At 44.2% G+C, this 21160-nt stretch overlaps 1 non-coding gene across 1 annotated transcript; it reads left to right on the forward strand.

The window, feature by feature from the left end:
* The first annotated feature begins 15817 nt into the window (after positions 1–15817).
* On the forward strand, positions 15818–15889 carry TRNAM-CAU (transfer RNA methionine (anticodon CAU)). The gene has a single exon. It is a non-coding gene; the product is annotated as a tRNA-Met (tRNA).
* The last annotated feature ends 5271 nt before the right edge of the window (positions 15890–21160 follow it).

Here is a 21160-nt window from a genome sequence, read left to right on the forward strand (position 1 = left end):
GGCCCATAACCCAAAGGTCCGTGGATCAAAACCACGCTCTGCTATGTTAATGCAAAGTAGCATTTGCTATTATGGTATCAGTTAGTTTTTCATATAATGGTGATGTAAGCAGAGTGGCGCAGTGGAAGCGTGCTGGGCCCATAACCCAGAGGTCCGTGGATTGAAACCACGCTCTGCTAAATTAATGCACAATATCACTTGCTATTTTGATATAAGTTAGTTTGTTCATACCATGATCATGTAAGCAGAGTGGCGCAGTGGAAGCGTGCTGGGCCCATAACCCAGAGGTCCGTGGATTGAAACCACGCTCTGCTAAATTAATGCACAATATCACTTGCTATTTTGATATAAGTTAGTTTGTTCATACCATGATCATGTAAGCAGAGTGGCGCAGTGGAAGCGTGCTGGGCCCATAACCCAGAGGTCCGTGGATTGAAACCACGCTCTGCTAAATTAATGCACAATATCACTTGCTATTTTGATATAAGTTAGTTTGTTCATACCATGATCATGTAAGCAGAGTGGCGCAGTGGAAGCGTGCTGGGCCCATAACCCAAAGGTCCGTGGATCAAAACCACGCTCTGCTATGTTAATGCAAAGTAGCATTTGCTATTATGGTATCAGTTAGTTTTTCATATAATGGTGATGTAAGCAGAGTGGCGCAGTGGAAGCGTGCTGGGCCCATAACCCAGAGGTCCGTGGATTGAAACCACGCTCTGCTAAATTAATGCACAATATCACTTGCTATTTTGATATAAGTTAGTTTGTTCATACCATGATCATGTAAGCAGAGTGGCGCAGTGGAAGCGTGCTGGGCCCATAACCCAGAGGTCCGTGGATTGAAACCACGCTCTGCTAAATTAATGCACAATAGTACTTGCTATTTTGATATAAGTTAGTTTGTTCATACCATGATCATGTAAGCAGAGTGGCGCAGTGGAAGCGTGCTGGGCCCATAACCCAAAGGTCCGTGGATCAAAACCACGCTTCACTATGTTAATGCAAAGTAGCATTTGCTATTATGGTATCAGTTAGTTTTTCATATAATGGTGATGTAATCAGAGTGGCGCAGTGGAAGCGTGCTGGTCCCATAACCCAGAGGTCCGTGGATCGAAACCACGCTCTGCTATGTTAATGCAAATAGCATTTGCTATTTTGGTATCAGTTAGTTTTTCATGAATGGTGATGTAAGCAGAGTGGCGCAGTGGAAGCGTGCTGGGCCCATAACCCAGAGGTCCGTGGATTGAAACCACGCTCTGCTAAATTAATGCACAATATCACTTGCTATTTTGATATAAGTTACTTTGTTCATACCATGATCATGTAAGCAGAGTGGCGCAGTTGAAGCGTGCTGGGCCCATAACCCAGAGGTCCGTGGATTGAAACCACGCTCTGCTAAATTAATGCACAATAGCACTTGCTATTTTGATATAAGTTAGTTTGTTCATACCATGATCATGTAAGCAGAGTGGCGCAGTGGAAGCGTGCTGGGCCCATAACCCAAAGGTCCGTGGATCAAAACCACGCTCTGCTATGTTAATGCAAAGTAGCATTTGCTATTATGGTATCAGTTAGTTTTTCATGAATGGTGATGTAAGCAGAGTGGCGCAGTGGAAGCGTGCTGGGCCCATAACCCAGAGGTCCGTGGATTGAAACCACGCTCTGCTAAATTAATGCACAATATCACTTGCTATTTTGATATAAGTTAGTTTGTTCATACCATGATCATGTAAGCAGTGTGGCGCAGTGGAAGCGTGCTGGGCCCATAACCCAGAGGTCCGTGGATTGAAACCACGCTCTGCTAAATTAATGCACAATATCACTTGCTATTTTGATATAAGTTAGTTTGTTCATACCATGATCATGTAAGCAGAGTGGCGCAGTGGAAGCGTGCTGGGCCCATAACCCAAAGGTCCGTGGATCAAAACCACGCTCTGCTATGTTAATGCAAAGTAGCATTTGCTATTATGGTATCAGTTAGTTTTTCATGAATGGTGATGTAAGCAGAGTGGCGCAGTGGAAGCGTGCTGGGCCCATAACCCAGAGGTCCGTGGATTGAAACCACGCTCTGCTAAATTAATGCACAATATCACTTGCTATTTTGATATAAGTTAGTTTGTTCATACCATGATCATGTAAGCAGAGTGGCGCAGTGGAAGCGTGCTGGGCCCATAACCCAAAGGTCCGTGGATCAAAACCACGCTCTGCTATGTTAATGCAAAGTAGCATTTGCTATTATGGTATCAGTTAGTTTTTCATATAATGGTGATGTAAGCAGAGTGGCGTGGTGGAAGCGTGCTGGGCCCATAACCCAGAGGTCCGTGGATTGAAACCACGCTCTGCTAAATTAATGCACAATAGTACTTGCTATTTTGATATAAGTTAGTTTGTTCATACCATGATCATGTAAGCAGAGTGGCGCAGTGGAAGCGTGCTGGGCCCATAACCCAGAGGTCCGTGGATTGAAACCACGCTCTGCTAAATTAATGCACAATAGTACTTGCTATTTTGATATAAGTTAGTTTGTTCATACCATGATCATGTAAGCAGAGTGGCGCAGTGGAAGCGTGCTGGGCCCATAACCCAAAGGTCCGTGGATCAAAACCACGCTTCACTATGTTAATGCAAAGTAGCATTTTCTATTATGGTATCAGTTAGTTTTTCATGAATGGTGATGTAAGCAGAGTGGCGCAGTGGAAGCGTGCTGGGCCCATAACCCAGAGGTCCGTGGATTGAAACCACGCTCTGCTAAATTAATGCACAATATCACTTGCTATTTTGATATAAGTTAGTTTGTTCATACCATGATCATGTAAGCAGAGTGGCGCAGTGGAAGCGTGCTGGGCCCATAACCCAGAGGTCCGTGGATTGAAACCACGCTCTGCTAAATTAATGCACAATATCACTTGCTATTTTGATATAAGTTAGTTTGTTCATACCATGATCATGTAAGCAGAGTGGCGCAGTGGAAGCGTGCTGGGCCCATAACCCAGAGGTCCGTGGATTGAAACCACGCTCTGCTAAATTAATGCACAATAGCACTTGCTATTTTGATATAAGTTAGTTTGTTCATACCATGATCATGTAAGCAGAGTGGCGCAGTGGAAGCGTGCTGGGCCCATAACCCAAAGGTCCGTGGATCAAAACCACGCTCGGCTATGTTAATGCAAAGTAGCATTTGCTATTTTGGTATCAGTTAGTTTTTCATATAATGGTGATGTAAGCAGAGTGGCGCAGTGGAAGCGTGCTGGGCCCATAACCCAGAGGTCCGTGGATTGAAACCACGCTCTGCTAAATTAATGCACAATAGTACTAGCTATTTTGATATAAGTTAGTTTGTTCATACCATGATCATGTAAGCAGAGTGGCGCAGTGGAAGCGTGCTGGGCCCATAACCCAAAGGTCCGTGGATCAAAACCACGCTTCACTATGTTAATGCAAAGTAGCATTTGCTATTATGGTATCAGTTAGTTTTTCATATAATGGTGATGTAATCAGAGTGGCGCAGTGGAAGCGTGCTGGTCCCATAACCCAGAGGTCCGTGGATCGAAACCACGCTCTGCTATGTTAATGCAAATAGCATTTGCTATTTTGGTATCAGTTAGTTTTTCATGAATGGTGATGTAAGCAGAGTGGCGCAGTGGAAGCGTGCTGGGCCCATAACCCAGAGGTCCGTGGATTGAAACCACGCTCTGCTAAATTAATGCACAATATCACTTGCTATTTTGATATAAGTTAGTTTGTTCATACCATGATCATGTAAGCAGAGTGGCGCAGTGGAAGCGTGCTGGGCCCATAACCCAGAGGTCCGTGGATTGAAACCACGCTCTGCTAAATTAATGCACAATATCACTTGCTATTTTGATATAAGTTAGTTTGTTCATACCATGATGATGTAAGCAGAGTGGCGCAGTGGAAGCGTGCTGGGCCCATAACCCAGAGGTCCGTGGATTGAAACCACGCTCTGCTAAATTAATGCACAATAGTACTAGCTATTTTGATATAAGTTAGTTTGTTCATACCATGATCATGTAAGCAGAGTGGCGCAGTGGAAGCGTGCTGGGCCCATAACCCAAAGGTCCGTGGATCAAAACCACGCTTCACTATGTTAATGCAAAGTAGCATTTGCTATTATGGTATCAGTTAGTTTTTCATATAATGGTGATGTAATCAGAGTGGCGCAGTGGAAGCGTGCTGGTCCCATAACCCAGAGGTCCGTGGATCGAAACCACGCTCTGCTATGTTAATGCAAATAGCATTTGCTATTTTGGTATCAGTTAGTTTTTCATGAATGGTGATGTAAGCAGAGTGGCGCAGTGGAAGCGTGCTGGGCCCATAACCCAGAGGTCCGTGGATTGAAACCACGCTCTGCTAAATTAATGCACAATATCACTTGCTATTTTGATATAAGTTAGTTTGTTCATACCATGATCATGTAAGCAGAGTGGCGCAGTGGAAGCGTGCTGGGCCCATAACCCAGAGGTCCGTGGATTGAAACCACGCTCTGCTAAATTAATGCACAATATCACTTGCTATTTTGATATAAGTTAGTTTGTTCATACCATGATGATGTAAGCAGAGTGGCGCAGTGGAAGCGTGCTGGGCCCATAACCCAAAGGTCCGTGGATCAAAACCACGCTCTGCTATGTTAATGTAAAGTAGCATTTGCTATTATGGTATCAGTTAGTTTTTCATATAATGGTGATGTAAGCATAGTGGCGCAGTGGAAGCGTGCTGGGCCCATAACCCAGAGGTCCGTGGATTGAAACCACGCTCTGCTAAATTAATGCACAATATCACTTGCTATTTTGATATAAGTTAGTTTGTTCATACCATGATCATGTAAGCAGAGTGGCGCAGTGGAAGCGTGCTGGGCCCATAACCCAGAGGTCCGTGGATTGAAACCACGCTCTGCTAAATTAATGCACAATAGCACTTGCTATTTTGATATAAGTTAGTTTGTTCATACCATGATCATGTAAGCAGAGTGGCGCAGTGGAAGCGTGCTGGGCCCATAACCCAGAGGTCCGTGTATCGAAACCACGCTCTGCTAAATTAATGCAAAATAGCATTTGCTATTTTGGTATCAGTTAGTTTTACATATAATGGTGATGTAAGCAGAGTGGCGCAGTGGAAGCGTGCTGGGCCCATAACCCAGAGGTCCGTGGATCGAAACCACTCTTTGCTATGTTAATGCAAAGTAGCATTTGCTATTTTGGTATCAGTTAGTTTTTCATATAATGGTGATGTAAGCAGAGTGGCGCAGTGGAAGCGTGCTGGTCCCATAACCCAGAGGTCCGTGGATCGAAACCACGCTCTGCTAAATTAATGCAAAATAGCTCTTGCTATTTTGATATAAGTTAGTTTGTTCATACTGTGATCATGTAAGCAGAGTGTCGCAGTGGAAGCGTGCTGGGCCCATAACCCAGAGGTCCGTGGATTGAAACCACGCTCTGCTAAATTAATGCACAATATCACTTACTATTTTGATATAAGTTAGTTTGTTCATACCATGATTGTGTAAGCAGAGTGGCGCAGTGGAAGCGTGCTGGGCCCATAACCCAGAGGTCCGTGGATTGAAACCACGCTCTGCTAAATTAATGCACAATAGCACTTGCTATTTTGATATAAGTTAGTTTGTTCATACCATGATCATGAAAGCAGAGTGGCGCAGTGGAAGCGTGCTGGGCCCATAACCCAAAGGTCCGTGGATCAAAACCACGCTCTGCTATGTTAATACAAAGTAGCATCTGCTATTATGGTATCAGTTAGTTTTTCATGAATGGTGATGTAAGCAGAGTGGCGCAGTGGAAGCGTGCTGGGCCCATAACCCAGAGGTCCGTGGATTGAAACCACGCTCTGCTAAATTAATGCACAATATCACTTGCTATTTTGATATAAGTTAGTTTGTTCATACCATGATCATGTAAGCAGAGTGGCGCAGTGGAAGCGTGCTGGGCCCATAACCCAGAGGTCCGTGGATTGAAACCACGCTCTGCTAAATTAATGCACAATATCACTTGCTATTTTGATATAAGTTAGTTTGTTCTTACCATGATCATGTAAGCAGAGTGGCGCAGTGGAAGCGTGCTGGGCCCATAACCCAGAGGTCCGTGGATTGAAACCACGCTCTGCTAAATTAATGCACAATATCACTTGCTATTTTGATATAAGTTAGTTTGTTCATACCATGATCATGTAAGCAGAGTGGCGCAGTGGAAGCGTGCTGGGCCCATAACCCAAAGGTCCGTGGATCAAAACCACGCTCTGCTATGTTAATGCAAAGTAGCATTTGCTATTATGGTATCAGTTAGTTTTTCATATAATGGTGATGTAAGCAGAGTGGCGCAGTGGAAGCGTGCTGGGCCCATAACCCAGAGGTCCGTGGATTGAAACCACGCTCTGCTAAATTAATGCACAATATCACTTGCTATTTTGATATAAGTTAGTTTGTTCATACCATGATCATGTAAGCAGAGTGGCGCAGTGGAAGCGTGCTGGGCCCATAACCCAGAGGTCCGTGGATTGAAACCACGCTCTGCTAAATTAATGCACAATATCACTTGCTATTTTGATATAAGTTAGTTTGTTCATACCATGATCATGTAAGCAGAGTGGCGCAGTGGAAGCGTGCTGGGCCCATAACCCAGAGGTCCGTGGATTGAAACCACGCTCTGCTAAATTAATGCACAATATCACTTGCTATTTTGATATAAGTTAGTTTGTTCATACCATGATCATGTAAGCAGAGTGGCGCAGTGGAAGCGTGCTGGGCCCATAACCCAAAGGTCCGTGGATCAAAACCACGCTCTGCTATGTTAATGCAAAGTAGCATTTGCTATTATGGTATCAGTTAGTTTTTCATATAATGGTGATGTAAGCAGAGTGGCGCAGTGGAAGCGTGCTGGGCCCATAACCCAGAGGTCCGTGGATTGAAACCACGCTCTGCTAAATTAATGCACAATATCACTTGCTATTTTGATATAAGTTAGTTTGTTCATACCATGATCATGTAAGCAGAGTGGCGCAGTGGAAGCGTGCTGGGCCCATAACCCAGAGGTCCGTGGATTGAAACCACGCTCTGCTAAATTAATGCACAATAGTACTTGCTATTTTGATATAAGTTAGTTTGTTCATACCATGATCATGTAAGCAGAGTGGCGCAGTGGAAGCGTGCTGGGCCCATAACCCAAAGGTCCGTGGATCAAAACCACGCTTCACTATGTTAATGCAAAGTAGCATTTGCTATTATGGTATCAGTTAGTTTTTCATATAATGGTGATGTAATCAGAGTGGCGCAGTGGAAGCGTGCTGGTCCCATAACCCAGAGGTCCGTGGATCGAAACCACGCTCTGCTATGTTAATGCAAATAGCATTTGCTATTTTGGTATCAGTTAGTTTTTCATGAATGGTGATGTAAGCAGAGTGGCGCAGTGGAAGCGTGCTGGGCCCATAACCCAGAGGTCCGTGGATTGAAACCACGCTCTGCTAAATTAATGCACAATATCACTTGCTATTTTGATATAAGTTACTTTGTTCATACCATGATCATGTAAGCAGAGTGGCGCAGTTGAAGCGTGCTGGGCCCATAACCCAGAGGTCCGTGGATTGAAACCACGCTCTGCTAAATTAATGCACAATAGCACTTGCTATTTTGATATAAGTTAGTTTGTTCATACCATGATCATGTAAGCAGAGTGGCGCAGTGGAAGCGTGCTGGGCCCATAACCCAAAGGTCCGTGGATCAAAACCACGCTCTGCTATGTTAATGCAAAGTAGCATTTGCTATTATGGTATCAGTTAGTTTTTCATGAATGGTGATGTAAGCAGAGTGGCGCAGTGGAAGCGTGCTGGGCCCATAACCCAGAGGTCCGTGGATTGAAACCACGCTCTGCTAAATTAATGCACAATATCACTTGCTATTTTGATATAAGTTAGTTTGTTCATACCATGATCATGTAAGCAGTGTGGCGCAGTGGAAGCGTGCTGGGCCCATAACCCAGAGGTCCGTGGATTGAAACCACGCTCTGCTAAATTAATGCACAATATCACTTGCTATTTTGATATAAGTTAGTTTGTTCATACCATGATCATGTAAGCAGAGTGGCGCAGTGGAAGCGTGCTGGGCCCATAACCCAAAGGTCCGTGGATCAAAACCACGCTCTGCTATGTTAATGCAAAGTAGCATTTGCTATTATGGTATCAGTTAGTTTTTCATGAATGGTGATGTAAGCAGAGTGGCGCAGTGGAAGCGTGCTGGGCCCATAACCCAGAGGTCCGTGGATTGAAACCACGCTCTGCTAAATTAATGCACAATATCACTTGCTATTTTGATATAAGTTAGTTTGTTCATACCATGATCATGTAAGCAGAGTGGCGCAGTGGAAGCGTGCTGGGCCCATAACCCAAAGGTCCGTGGATCAAAACCACGCTCTGCTATGTTAATGCAAAGTAGCATTTGCTATTATGGTATCAGTTAGTTTTTCATATAATGGTGATGTAAGCAGAGTGGCGTGGTGGAAGCGTGCTGGGCCCATAACCCAGAGGTCCGTGGATTGAAACCACGCTCTGCTAAATTAATGCACAATAGTACTTGCTATTTTGATATAAGTTAGTTTGTTCATACCATGATCATGTAAGCAGAGTGGCGCAGTGGAAGCGTGCTGGGCCCATAACCCAGAGGTCCGTGGATTGAAACCACGCTCTGCTAAATTAATGCACAATAGTACTTGCTATTTTGATATAAGTTAGTTTGTTCATACCATGATCATGTAAGCAGAGTGGCGCAGTGGAAGCGTGCTGGGCCCATAACCCAAAGGTCCGTGGATCAAAACCACGCTTCACTATGTTAATGCAAAGTAGCATTTTCTATTATGGTATCAGTTAGTTTTTCATGAATGGTGATGTAAGCAGAGTGGCGCAGTGGAAGCGTGCTGGGCCCATAACCCAGAGGTCCGTGGATTGAAACCACGCTCTGCTAAATTAATGCACAATATCACTTGCTATTTTGATATAAGTTAGTTTGTTCATACCATGATCATGTAAGCAGAGTGGCGCAGTGGAAGCGTGCTGGGCCCATAACCCAGAGGTCCGTGGATTGAAACCACGCTCTGCTAAATTAATGCACAATATCACTTGCTATTTTGATATAAGTTAGTTTGTTCATACCATGATCATGTAAGCAGAGTGGCGCAGTGGAAGCGTGCTGGGCCCATAACCCAGAGGTCCGTGGATTGAAACCACGCTCTGCTAAATTAATGCACAATAGCACTTGCTATTTTGATATAAGTTAGTTTGTTCATACCATGATCATGTAAGCAGAGTGGCGCAGTGGAAGCGTGCTGGGCCCATAACCCAAAGGTCCGTGGATCAAAACCACGCTCGGCTATGTTAATGCAAAGTAGCATTTGCTATTTTGGTATCAGTTAGTTTTTCATATAATGGTGATGTAAGCAGAGTGGCGCAGTGGAAGCGTGCTGGGCCCATAACCCAGAGGTCCGTGGATTGAAACCACGCTCTGCTAAATTAATGCACAATAGTACTAGCTATTTTGATATAAGTTAGTTTGTTCATACCATGATCATGTAAGCAGAGTGGCGCAGTGGAAGCGTGCTGGGCCCATAACCCAAAGGTCCGTGGATCAAAACCACGCTTCACTATGTTAATGCAAAGTAGCATTTGCTATTATGGTATCAGTTAGTTTTTCATATAATGGTGATGTAATCAGAGTGGCGCAGTGGAAGCGTGCTGGTCCCATAACCCAGAGGTCCGTGGATCGAAACCACGCTCTGCTATGTTAATGCAAATAGCATTTGCTATTTTGGTATCAGTTAGTTTTTCATGAATGGTGATGTAAGCAGAGTGGCGCAGTGGAAGCGTGCTGGGCCCATAACCCAGAGGTCCGTGGATTGAAACCACGCTCTGCTAAATTAATGCACAATATCACTTGCTATTTTGATATAAGTTAGTTTGTTCATACCATGATCATGTAAGCAGAGTGGCGCAGTGGAAGCGTGCTGGGCCCATAACCCAGAGGTCCGTGGATTGAAACCACGCTCTGCTAAATTAATGCACAATATCACTTGCTATTTTGATATAAGTTAGTTTGTTCATACCATGATGATGTAAGCAGAGTGGCGCAGTGGAAGCGTGCTGGGCCCATAACCCAGAGGTCCGTGGATTGAAACCACGCTCTGCTAAATTAATGCACAATAGTACTAGCTATTTTGATATAAGTTAGTTTGTTCATACCATGATCATGTAAGCAGAGTGGCGCAGTGGAAGCGTGCTGGGCCCATAACCCAAAGGTCCGTGGATCAAAACCACGCTTCACTATGTTAATGCAAAGTAGCATTTGCTATTATGGTATCAGTTAGTTTTTCATATAATGGTGATGTAATCAGAGTGGCGCAGTGGAAGCGTGCTGGTCCCATAACCCAGAGGTCCGTGGATCGAAACCACGCTCTGCTATGTTAATGCAAATAGCATTTGCTATTTTGGTATCAGTTAGTTTTTCATGAATGGTGATGTAAGCAGAGTGGCGCAGTGGAAGCGTGCTGGGCCCATAACCCAGAGGTCCGTGGATTGAAACCACGCTCTGCTAAATTAATGCACAATATCACTTGCTATTTTGATATAAGTTAGTTTGTTCATACCATGATCATGTAAGCAGAGTGGCGCAGTGGAAGCGTGCTGGGCCCATAACCCAGAGGTCCGTGGATTGAAACCACGCTCTGCTAAATTAATGCACAATATCACTTGCTATTTTGATATAAGTTAGTTTGTTCATACCATGATGATGTAAGCAGAGTGGCGCAGTGGAAGCGTGCTGGGCCCATAACCCAAAGGTCCGTGGATCAAAACCACGCTCTGCTATGTTAATGTAAAGTAGCATTTGCTATTATGGTATCAGTTAGTTTTTCATATAATGGTGATGTAAGCATAGTGGCGCAGTGGAAGCGTGCTGGGCCCATAACCCAGAGGTCCGTGGATTGAAACCACGCTCTGCTAAATTAATGCACAATATCACTTGCTATTTTGATATAAGTTAGTTTGTTCATACCATGATCATGTAAGCAGAGTGGCGCAGTGGAAGCGTGCTGGGCCCATAACCCAGAGGTCCGTGGATTGAAACCACGCTCTGCTAAATTAATGCACAATAGCACTTGCTATTTTGATATAAGTTAGTTTGTTCATACCATGATCATGTAAGCAGAGTGGCGCAGTGGAAGCGTGCTGGGCCCATAACCCAGAGGTCCGTGTATCGAAACCACGCTCTGCTAAATTAATGCAAAATAGCATTTGCTATTTTGGTATCAGTTAGTTTTACATATAATGGTGATGTAAGCAGAGTGGCGCAGTGGAAGCGTGCTGGGCCCATAACCCAGAGGTCCGTGGATCGAAACCACTCTTTGCTATGTTAATGCAAAGTAGCATTTGCTATTTTGGTATCAGTTAGTTTTTCATATAATGGTGATGTAAGCAGAGTGGCGCAGTGGAAGCGTGCTGGTCCCATAACCCAGAGGTCCGTGGATCGAAACCACGCTCTGCTAAATTAATGCAAAATAGCTCTTGCTATTTTGATATAAGTTAGTTTGTTCATACTGTGATCATGTAAGCAGAGTGTCGCAGTGGAAGCGTGCTGGGCCCATAACCCAGAGGTCCGTGGATTGAAACCACGCTCTGCTAAATTAATGCACAATATCACTTACTATTTTGATATAAGTTAGTTTGTTCATACCATGATTGTGTAAGCAGAGTGGCGCAGTGGAAGCGTGCTGGGCCCATAACCCAGAGGTCCGTGGATTGAAACCACGCTCTGCTAAATTAATGCACAATAGCACTTGCTATTTTGATATAAGTTAGTTTGTTCATACCATGATCATGAAAGCAGAGTGGCGCAGTGGAAGCGTGCTGGGCCCATAACCCAAAGGTCCGTGGATCAAAACCACGCTCTGCTATGTTAATACAAAGTAGCATCTGCTATTATGGTATCAGTTAGTTTTTCATGAATGGTGATGTAAGCAGAGTGGCGCAGTGGAAGCGTGCTGGGCCCATAACCCAGAGGTCCGTGGATTGAAACCACGCTCTGCTAAATTAATGCACAATATCACTTGCTATTTTGATATAAGTTAGTTTGTTCATACCATGATCATGTAAGCAGAGTGGCGCAGTGGAAGCGTGCTGGGCCCATAACCCAGAGGTCCGTGGATTGAAACCACGCTCTGCTAAATTAATGCACAATATCACTTGCTATTTTGATATAAGTTAGTTTGTTCATACCATGATCATGTAAGCAGAGTGGCGCAGTGGAAGCGTGCTCGGCCCATAACCCAAAGGTCCGTGGATCAAAACCACGCTCTGCTATGTTAATGCAAAGTAGAATTTGCTATTATGGTATCAGTTAGTTTTTCATATAATGGTGATGTAAGCAGAGTGGCGCAGTGGAAGCGTGCTGGGCCCATAACCCAGAGGTCCGTGGATTGAAACCACGCTCTGCTAAATTAATGCACAATATCACTTGCTATTTTGATATAAGTTAGTTTGTTCATACCATGATCATGTAAGCAGAGTGGCGCAGTGGAAGCGTGCTGGGCCCATAACCCAGAGGTCCGTGGATTGAAACCACGCTCTGCTAAATTAATGCACAATAGCACTTGCTATTTTGATATAAGTTAGTTTGTTCATACCATGATCATGTAAGCAGAGTGGCGCAGTGGAAGCGTGCTGGGCCCATAACCCAAAGGTCCGTGGATCAAAACCACGCTCGGCTATGTTAATGCAAAGTAGCATTTGCTATTTTGGTATCAGTTAGTTTTTCATATAATGGTGATGTAAGCAGAGTGGCGCAGTGGAAGCGTGCTGGGCCCATAACCCAGAGGTCCGTGTATCGAAACCACGCTCTGCTAAATTAATGCAAAATAGCATTTGCTATTTTGGTATCAGTTAGTTTTACATATAATGGTGATGTAAGCAGAGTGGCGCAGTGGAAGCGTGCTGGGCCCATAACCCAGAGGTCCGTGGATCGAAACCACTCTTTGCTATGTTAATGCAAAGTAGCATTTGCTATTTTGGTATCAGTTAGTTTTTCATATAATGGTGATGTAAGCAGAGTGGCGCAGTGGAAGCGTGCTGGTCCCATAACCCAGAGGTCCGTGGATCGAAACCACGCTCTGCTAAATTAATGCAAAATAGCACTTGCTATTTTGATATAAGTTAGTTTGTTCATACTATGATCATGTAAGCAGAGTGTCGCAGTGGAAGCGTGCTGGGCCCATAACCCAGAGGTCCGTGGATTGAAACCACGCTCTGCTAAATTAATGCACAATATCACTTACTATTTTGATATAAGTTAGTTTGTTCATACCATGATTGTGTAAGCAGAGTGGCGCAGTGGAAGCGTGCTGGGCCCATAACCCAGAGGTCCGTGGATTGAAACCACGCTCTGCTAAATTAATGCACAATAGCACTTGCTATTTTGATATAAGTTAGTTTGTTCATACCATGATCATGAAAGCAGAGTGGCGCAGTGGAAGCGTGCTGGGCCCATAACCCAAAGGTCCGTGGATCAAAACCACGCTCTGCTATGTTAATACAAAGTAGCATCTGCTATTATGGTATCAGTTAGTTTTTCATGAATGGTGATGTAAGCAGAGTGGCGCAGTGGAAGCGTGCTGGGCCCATAACCCAGAGGTCCGTGGATTGAAACCACGCTCTGCTAAATTAATGCACAATATCACTTGCTATTTTGATATAAGTTAGTTTGTTCATACCATGATCATGTAAGCAGAGTGGCGCAGTGGAAGCGTGCTGGGCCCATAACCCAGAGGTCCGTGGATTGAAACCACGCTCTGCTAAATTAATGCACAATATCACTTGCTATTTTGATATAAGTTAGTTTGTTCATACCATGATCATGTAAGCAGAGTGGCGCAGTGGAAGCGTGCTGGGCCCATAACCCAAAGGTCCGTGGATAAAAACCACGCTCTGCTATGTTAATGCGAATTAGCATTTGCTATTATGGTATCAGTTAGTTTTTCATATAATGGTGATGTAAGCAGAGTGGCGCAGTGGAAGCGTGCTGGGCCCATAACCCAGAGGTCCGTGGATTGAAACCACGCTCTGCTAAATTAATGCACAATATCACTTGCTATTTTGATATAAGTTAGTTTGTTCATACCATGATCATGTAAGCAGAGTGGCGCAGTGGAAGCGTGCTGGGCCCATAACCCAGAGGTCCGTGGATTGAAACCACGCTCTGCTAAATTAATGCACAATAGCACTTGCTATTTTGATATAAGTTAGTTTGTTCATACCATGATCATGTAAGCAGAGTGGCGCAGTGGAAGCGTGCTGGGCCCATAACCCAAAGGTCCGTGGATCAAAACCACGCTCTGCTATGTTAATGCAAAGTAGCATTTGCTATTTTGGTATCAGTTAGTTTTTCATATAATGGTGATGTAAGCAGAGTGGCGCAGTGGAAGCGTGCTGGGCCCATAACCCAGAGGTCCGTGGATCGAAACCACGCTCTGCTAAATTAATGCAAAATAGCATTTGCTATTTTGGTATCAGTTAGTTTTTCATATAATGGTGATGTAAGCAGAGTGGCGCAGTGGAAGCGTGCTGGGCCCATAACCCAGAGGTCCGTGGATCGAAACCACTCTTTGCTATGTTAATGCAAAGTAGCATTTGCTATTTTGGTATCAGTTAGTTTTTCATATAATGGTGATGTAAGCAGAGTGGCGCAGTGGAAGCGTGATGGTCCCATAACCCAGAGGTCCGTGGTTCGAAACCACGCTCTGCTAAATTAATGCAAAATAGCACTTGCTATTTTGATATAAGTTAGTTTGTTCATACTATGATCATGTAAGCAGAGTGGCGCAGTGGAAGCGTGCTGGGCCCAAAACCCAGAGGTCCGTGGATCGAAACCACGCTCTGCTAAATTAATGCAAAATAGCACTTGCTATTTTGATATTAGTTAGTTTGTTCATACTATGATCATGTAAGCAGAGTGGCGCAGTGGAAGCGTGCTGGGAAAATAACCCAGCGGTCCGTGGATTGAAACCACGCTCTGCTAAATTAATGCACAATATCACTTGCTATTTTGAAATAAGTTAGTTTGTTCATACCATGATCATGTAAGCAGAGTGGCGCAGTGGAAGCGTGCTGGGCCCATAACCCAGAGGTCCGTGGATTGAAACCACGCTCTGCTAAATTAATGCACAATAGCACTTGCTATTTTGATATAAGTTAGTTTGTTCATACCATGATCATGTAAGCAGAGTGGCGCAGTGGAAGCGTGCTGGGCCCATAACCCAGAGGTCCGTGGATTGAAACCACGCTCTGCTAAATTAATGCACAATAGCACTTGCTATTTTGATATAAGTTAGTTTGTTCATACCATGATCATGTAAGCAGAGTGGCGCAGTGGAAGCGTGCTGGGCCCATAACCCAAAGGTCCGTGGATCAAAACCACGCTCTGCTATGTTAATGCAAAGTAGCATTTGCTATTTTGGTATCAGTTAGTTTTTCATATAATGGTGATGTAAGCAGAGTGGCGCAGTGGAAGCGTGCTGGGCCCATAACCCAGAGGTCCGTGGATCGAAACCACGCTCTGCTAAATTAATGCAAAATAGCATTTGCTATTTTGGTATCAGTTAGTTTTTCATATAATGGTGATGTAAGCAGAGTGGCGCAGTGGAAGCGTGCTGGGCCCATAACCCAGAGGTCCGTGGATCGAAACCACTCTTTGCTATGTTAATGCAAAGTAGCATTTGCTATTTTGGTATCAGTTAGTTTTTCATATAATGGTGATGTAAGCAGAGTGGCGCAGTGGAAGCGTGCTGGGCCCATAACCCAGAGGTCCGTGGTTCGAAACCACGCTCTGCTAAATTAATGCAAAATAGCACTTGCTATTTTGATATAAGTTAGGTTGTTCATACTATGATCATGTAAGCAGAGTGGCGCAGTGGAAGCGTGCTGGGCCCAAAACCCAGAGGTCCGTGGATCGAAACCACGCTCTGCTAAATTAATGCAAAATAGCACTTGCTATTTTGATATTAGTTAGTTTGTTCATACTATGATCATGTAAGCAGAGTGGCGCAGTGGAAGCGTGCTGGGAAAATAACCCAGCGGTCCGTGGATTGAAACCACGCTCTGCTAAATTAATGCACAATATCACTTGCTATTTTGAAATAAGTTAGTTTGTTCATACCATGATCATGTAAGCAGAGTGGCGCAGTGGAAGCGTGCTGGGCCCATAACCCAGAGGTCCGTGGATTGAAACCACGCTCTGCTAAATTAATGCACAATAGCACTTGCTATTTTGATATAAGTTAGTTTGTTCATACCATGATCATGTAAGCAGAGTGGCGCAGTGGAAGCGTGCTGGGCCCATAACCCAAAGGTCCGTGGATCAAAACCACGCTCTGCTATGTTAATGCAAAGTAGCATTTGCTATTTTGGTATCAGTTAGTTTTTCATATAATGGTGATGTAAGCAGAGTGGCGCAGTGGAAGCGTGCTGGGCCCATAACCCAGAGGTCCGTGGATCGAAACCACGCTCTGCTAAATTAATGCAAAATAGCATTTGCTATTTTGGTATCAGTTAGTTTTTCATATAATGGTGATGTAAGCAGAGTGGCGCAGTGGAAACGTGCTGGGCCCATAACCCAGAGGTCCGTGGATCGAAACCACTCTTTGCTATGTTAATGCAAAGTAGCATTTGCTATTTTGGTATCAGTTAGTTTTTCATTTAATGGTGATGTAAGCAGAGTGGCGCAGTGGAAGCGTGCTGGTCCCATGACCCAGAGGTCCGTGGATCGAAACCACGCTCTGCTAAATTAATGCAAAATAGCACTTGCTATTTTGATATAAGTTAGTTTGTTCATACTATGATCATGTAAGCAGAGTGTCGCAGTGGAAGCGTGCTGGGCCCATAACCCAGAGGTCCGTGGATTGAAACCACGCTCTGCTAAATTAATGCACAATATCACTTGCTATTTTGATATAAGTTAGTTTGTTCATACCATGATCATGTAAGCAGAGTGGCGCAGTGGAAGCGTGCTGGGCCCATAACCCAGAGGTCCGTGGATTGAAACCACGCTCTGCTAAATTAATGCACAATAGCACTTGCTATTTTGATATAAGTTAGTTTGTTCATACCATGATCATGTAAGCAGAGTGGCGTAGTGGAAGCGTCCTGGGCCCATAACCCAAAGGTCCGTGGATCAAAACCACGCTTCACTATGTTAATGCAAAGTAGCATTTGCTATTATGGTATCAGTTAGTTTTTCATATAATGGTGATGTAAGCAGAGTGGCGCAGTGGAAGCGTGCTGGGCCCATAACCCAGAGGTCCGTGGATTGAAACCACGCTCTGCTAAATTAATGCACAATATCACTTGCTATTTTGATATAAGTTAGTTTGTTCATACCATGATCATGTAAGCAGAGTGGCGCAGTGGAAGCGTGCTGGGCCCATAACCCAGAGGTCCGTGGATTGAAACCACGCTCTGCTAAATTAAAGCACAATATCACTTGCTATTTTGATATAAGTTAGTTTGTTCATACCATGATCATGTAAGCAGAGTGGCGCAGTGGAAGCGTGCTGGGCCCATAACCCAAAGGTCCGTGGATCAAAACCACGCTCTGCTATGTTAATGCAAAGTAGCATTTGCTATTATGGTATCAGTTAGTTTTTCATATAATGGTGATGTAAGCAGAGTGGCGCAGTGGAAGCGTGCTGGGCCCATAACCCAGAGGTCCGTGGATCGAAACCACTCTTTGCTATGTTAATGCAAAGTAGCATTTGCTATTTTGGTATCAGTTAGTTTTTCATATAATGGTGATGTAAGCAGAGTGGCGCAGTGGAAGCGTGCTGGGCCCATAACCCAGAGGTCCGTGGATCGAAACCACTCTTTGCTATGTTAATGCAAAGTAGCATTTGCTATTTTGGTATCAGTTAGTTTTTCATATAATGGTGATGTAAGCAGAGTGGCGCAGTGGAAGCGTGCTGGTCCCATAACCCAGAGGTCCGTGGATCGAAACCACGCTCTGCTAAATTAATGCAAAATAGCACTTGCTATTTTGATATAAGTTAGTTTGTTCATACTATGATCATGTAAGCAGAGTGTCGCAGTGGAAGCGTGCTGGGCCCATAACCCAGAGGTCCGTGGATTGAAACCACGCTCTGCTAAATTAATGCACAATATCACTTGCTATTTTGATATAAGTTAGTTTGTTCATACCATGATCATGTAAGCAGAGTGGCGCAGTGGAAGCGTGCTGGGCCCATAACCCAGAGGTCCGTGGATTGAAACCACGCTCTGCTAAATTAATGCACAATAGCACTTGCTATTTTGATATAAGTTAGTTTGTTCATACCATGATCATGTAAGCAGAGTGGCGTAGTGGAAGCGTCCTGGGCCCATAACCCAAAGGTCCGTGGATCAAAACCACGCTTCACTATGTTAATGCAAAGTAGCATTTGCTATTATGGTATCAGTTAGTTTTTCATATAATGGTGATGTAAGCAGAGTGGCGCAGTGGAAGCGTGCTGGGCCCATAACCCAGAGGTCCGTGGATTGAAACCACGCTCTGCTAAATTAATGCACAATATCACTTGCTATTTTGATATAAGTTAGTTTGTTCATACCATGATCATGTAAGCAGAGTGGCGCAGTGGAAGCGTGCTGGGCCCATAACCCAGAGGTCCGTGGATTGAAACCACGCTCTGCTAAATTAAAGCACAATATCACTTGCTATTTTGATATAAGTTAGTTTGTTCATACCATGATCATGTAAGCAGAGTGGCGCAGTGGAAGCGTGCTGGGCCCATAACCCAAAGGTCCGTGGATCAAAACCACGCTCTGCTATGTTAATGCAAAGTAGCATTTGCTATTATGGTATCAGTTAGTTTTTCATATAATGGTGATGTAAGCAGAGTGGCGCAGTGGAAGCGTGCTGGGCCCATAACCCAGAGGTCCGTGGATTGAAACCACGCTCTGCTAAATTAATGCACAATATCACTTGCTATTTTGATATAAGTTAGTTTGTTCATACCATGATCATGTAAGCAGAGTGGCGCAGTGGAAGCGTGCAGGGCCCATAACCCAGAGGTCCGTGGATTGAAACCACGCTCTGCTAAATTAATGCACAATAGCACTTGCTATTTTGATATAAGTTAGTTTGTTCATACCATGATCATGTAAGCAGAGTGGCGCAGTGGAAGCGTGCTGGACCCATAACCCAGAGGTCCGTGGATCGAAACCACGCTCTGCTAAATTAATGCAAAATAGCATTTGCTATTTTGGTATCAGTTAGTTTTTCATATAATGGTGATGTAAGCAGAGTGGCGCAGTGGAAGCGTGCTGGGCCCATAACCCAGAGGTCCGTGGATCGAAACCACTCTTTGCTATGTTAATGCAAAGTAGCATTTGCTATTTTGGTATCAGTTAGTTTTTCATATAATGGTGATGTAAGCAGAGTGGCGCAGTGGAAGCGTGCTGGTCCCATAACCCAGAGGTCCGTGGTTCGAAACCACGCTCTGCTAAATTAATGCAAAATAGCACTTGCTATTTTGATATAAGTTAGTTTGTTCATACTATGATCATGTAAGCAGAGTGTCGCAGTGGAAGCGTGCTGGGCCCATAACCCAGAGGTCCGTGGATTGAAACCACGCTCTGCTAAATTAATGCACAATATCACTTACTATTTTGATATAAGTTAGTTTGTTCATACCATGATTGTGTAAGCAGAGTGGCGCAGTGGAAGCGTGCTGGGCCCATAACCCAGAGGTCCGTGGATTGAAACCACGCTCTGCTAAATTAATGCACAATATCACTTGCTATTTTGATATAAGTTAGTTTGTTCATACCATGATCATGTAAGCAGAGTGGCGCAGTGGAAGCGTGCTGGGCCCATAACCCAAAGGTCCGTGGATCAAAACCACGCTCTGCTATGTTAATGCAAAGTAGCATTTGCTATTATGGTATCAGTTAGTTTTTCATATAATGGTGATGTAAGCAGAGTGGCGCAGTGGAAGCGTGCTGGGCCCATAACCCAGAGGTCCGTGGATTGAAACCACGCTCTGCTAAATTAATGCACAATATCACTTGCTATTTTGATATAAGTTAGTTTGTTCATACCATGATCATGTAAGCAGAGTGGCGCAGTGGAAGCGTGCTGGGCCCATAACCCAGAGGTCCGTGGATTGAAACCACGCTCTGCTAAATTAATGCACAATAGCACTTGCTATTTTGATATAAGTTAGTTTGTTCATACCATGATCATGTAAGCAGAGTGGCGCAGTGGAAGCGTGCTGGGCCCATAACCCAGAGGTCCGTGGATTGAAACCACGCTCTGCTAAATTAATGCACAATATCACTTGCTATTTTGATATAAGTTAGTTTGTTCATACCATGATCATGTAAGCAGAGTGGCGCAGTGGAAGCGTGCTGGGCCCATAACCCAGAGGTCCGTGGATTGAAACCACGCTCTGCTAAATTAAAGCACAATATCACTTGCTATTTTGATATAAGTTAGTTTGTTCATACCATGATCATGTAAGCAGAGTGGCGCAGTGGAAGCGTGCTGGGCCCATAACCCAAAGGTCCGTGGATCAAAACCACGCTCTGCTATGTTAATGCAAAGTAGCATTTGCTATTATGGTATCAGTTAGTTTTTCATATAATGGTGATGTAAGCAGAGTGGCGCAGTGGAAGCGTGCTGGGCCCATAACCCAGAGGTCCGTGGATTGAAACCACGCTCTGCTAAATTAATGCACAATATCACTTGCTATTTTGATATAAGTTAGTTTGTTCATACCATGATCATGTAAGCAGAGTGGCGCAGTGGAAGCGTGCAGGGCCCATAACCCAGAGGTCCGTGGATTGAAACCACGCTCTGCTAAATTAATGCACAATAGCACTTGCTATTTTGATATAAGTTAGTTTGTTCATACCATGATCATGTAAGCAGAGTGGCGCAGTGGAAGCGTGCTGGACCCATAACCCAGAGGTCCGTGGATCGAAACCACGCTCTGCTAAATTAATGCAAAATAGCATTTGCTATTTTGGTATCAGTTAGTTTTTCATATAATGGTGATGTAAGCAGAGTGGCGCAGTGGAAGCGTGCTGGGCCCATAACCCAGAGGTCCGTGGA

The sequence above is a fragment of the Phalangium opilio genome, unplaced genomic scaffold, assembly GCF_054372755.1.
Source record: "Phalangium opilio isolate 3A_F unplaced genomic scaffold, DU_Popi_V2 ptg000060l_1, whole genome shotgun sequence".
Lineage (NCBI taxonomy): Eukaryota > Metazoa > Arthropoda > Arachnida > Opiliones > Phalangiidae > Phalangium > Phalangium opilio.